Source organism: Bubalus kerabau, chromosome 2 (genome assembly GCF_029407905.1).
Source record: "Bubalus kerabau isolate K-KA32 ecotype Philippines breed swamp buffalo chromosome 2, PCC_UOA_SB_1v2, whole genome shotgun sequence".
Classification (NCBI taxonomy): Eukaryota; Metazoa; Chordata; class Mammalia; order Artiodactyla; family Bovidae; genus Bubalus; species Bubalus kerabau.
This window is the reverse complement of record NC_073625.1, coordinates 98,375,010-98,377,999: the sequence shown is the minus strand read 5'-3', so window position 1 is coordinate 98,377,999 and position 2,990 is coordinate 98,375,010.

The window sequence follows — 2,990 nt, the reverse complement described above, 5'->3', positions numbered from 1 at the left end:
GGGAACATATTGCTTGCTTCATAAAGGTAATCTGTGATAACTTTTTTCAGTTCCTGAGGGATCATTTAGCATTTGAGGATAGGGATTTGATCATTGTTTCCCTGAAGACTTGAAGCAGTCAAATGGCAGGAGAGGTAAATCAGGTAGATGGAGATAATTACAAACCTGGAAACAGCTATGGTATGGATCAGAGAAAGAGCCCAGTAAATAATGATAACAGCACTGGTATTAATGGCACTAATCCTAGAGGTGACTAAGGTACCCAGCATACTTCCTCTGCAACAAATGAAGATTTTTAGGCCTCCAGGGAACCATGGGTAATCAGTGTATTTTCCAAGCCCCAGCAGGAATGCCTGCAAACATATTTGTCATCAGCTTGGGTACACAGGCACTTATCTCTTTATTCATGTCATCTTATACTCTGAACTCCAAATTTACAATGAACTCTATCCAGCTTATCTAGACATACTGTTCACCATTTAGTTCCAGTACCCTGGGGGCACATTAGTATTTTATGTAATCTCTCCTTGCTGTCATCTTCCTCCAGTTCTTTCTGTTATGCTCGGCTCTGCCTGGTAATGTTATATAAGGAGCTTGGTTTCTCTAATTCTTTACTTCACCTCTTGGTTTCTCTTCTCAGATATTACCTTTAAATCTCTACTCCATTTACCTTATGATTGACACTCTTTTTTTACATTGCTTTATAAGTCGTGATGTGCACAATTGATATAGCTATTAAATGGTTCAAAAAAGGAAGAGAAAGTGAAAGAAAAGTGTTTTTGCTTAACCATCCACTTTTCTTTAATGGAACCAATGAATAAATCCAGTTAGTCTTTAGACACCTCTGTTTCACTGAATTTATATCATTTAGCAGATGTTTTTGAAAATCATTATATGATGAATTCTGCCCAGTGTTCATTTTTTGTTTTGTTCCTGGATTGCTCTATACTTCATTTATACAACCCCCAAAATTAAAAGGTATGGATTATGTAGTGATCACAAAGGAAACAGGGATTTAAAATGCAATCATAAAGTATAAAAACTGAAGAATATTAGTTTTCTCATTTCTAATTATGAATACTGTACTTTGGATTACAAGATCCAAGGAGCTATCTTCTTTCAAGTTTTAAAGATTATAATGTGGAAGCCTGCACTGGCTTTCCTTAATAGTACTCACCTTGAAAGACATCTGTTATTGTGGCATTTTGTGTTTCTGAGGGAATTTGCAACAATGTTTCTGTGAAGTAAATGTGTATTTATCACTTGGCTCTAGTTTTCCTTGTTATTAATCTGTTCTCTGTCTATCTTAGGCCTATTACTTCCCATTCTGTTTCATCTGTACAATAAGAACAACGTGATGCCACGGCAGATACTCAAGGAGTGTCATAAAGGTTAACATGAAAATTTCCGCTGCATCTAATTTTTAACTTTGTATAATCTCTCTTACTTAAAAACCATAAACTATTATTATTATGCACTGTTTCTGCAGTGTTTTTCTTTAGGAATTTCATTTTTAGAATCATTGCCTCTCTTCGTTTAAACCTACCTTCATCCTTTCTCCTGTATCAGTTTGAGTTTCAAAGATCTTATTTAACTTTCCAGATGTATTATTTCTCCTTACACACTCTGATTGCATACAGAATAGAAAATGCCAGAAGGCGATTATAGAACTGAAGGTTGTTTTCTCTTCCTTCTCTATCTAGGTATTTGCAACTGTGATCTAAAGGGGAAAGTACTTAGCCATTTGTTTTAGATATTTATTGAAGGCTCCCCCCACCCCAACCAAGAAATATGTATTGCTTCTACAGCTGTTTCTGCATGCCAGCTAGAGTGGGAAAGGTATTTGGCAATGTTTCCCTGGTAGCTCAGATGGTAAGTAATCTGCCTGCAATGCAGGAGACCCAGGTTTGATCCCTGGGTCAGGAAGATCCCTGGAGAAAGGCATGTCTACCCACTCCAGTGTTCTCGCTTGGAGAATGCCATGGACAGAGGAACTTGGAGGCTACAATCCATTGTGTCACAAATAGCTGGACACGACTGAGCAACTAACAGTTTCAACTGTAAGACAGAATTTATGGGATTTTTTTTGTTTTTTTCTAGCCATTTCTTTCTTGAAAATTGAGGTCTGTTTTTGGTGGTCTGAATGTAATGTAAGTATCAAATGACAGAAACAGAGAATGATAAGGCAGTTCTATTAGACACATATTTCAATAATTTTCAGCTTTAGCTTTTGGCACTAATGGCTATGATTCTCACTATAACTTGTGAGAATTAATTACCACTCATTCTATTTATGTGCCCAAGTTGCTCCTCCACAATGTAGCACAAAGTGATAGCAAGCTAGTTTAAGCCCTTGGGCAATTTACATATTAAAATAGGTAGAAATCTTTATCATGACCTCCACTGGACTTCACATTTAAAATTTTCAATGGCACTTAAAAAGAAAAAATAAGATATTTCTGAAAATTACATTCTTTATTGTTAAAAAGTAGAGCTGAAATAAAAATGGACACCCAGGCTAACTTTTATGATTGAGAAAGTGATATAGCTGCTTGTGTTGTTCTGTGCTTAGTTGCTCAGTTGTGTCTGACTCTTTGCAGCCTCATGAACTGCAGCCTGCCAGGCTCTTCTGTCCATGGGGATTCTCCAGGCAAGAATACTGGAGTGGGTTGCCATGCCCTCCTCCAGGAGATTTTCCCAACCCAGAGATTGAACCCAGGTCTCCTGCATTGCAGGGAGATTCTTTACTGACTGAGTCACCAGGTAAGCCCCACATAACTGCTTAAAACCTAATAAAACAAAGATCTTAACTTTTTTTTGACTCCAGTATTTGTTTACTAATCCTATGAAAGCTTGGCATGCTTTCTTAGGAAACAGCATATACATACAATTTTGCATCTAGTTTTAGGTAATTCACAGGCCTGCATCCTCTCCCTTGCCTCCACAGGCATTTATGGGCACCATAAGTGGTACCTCAAGTTAAAATTCCT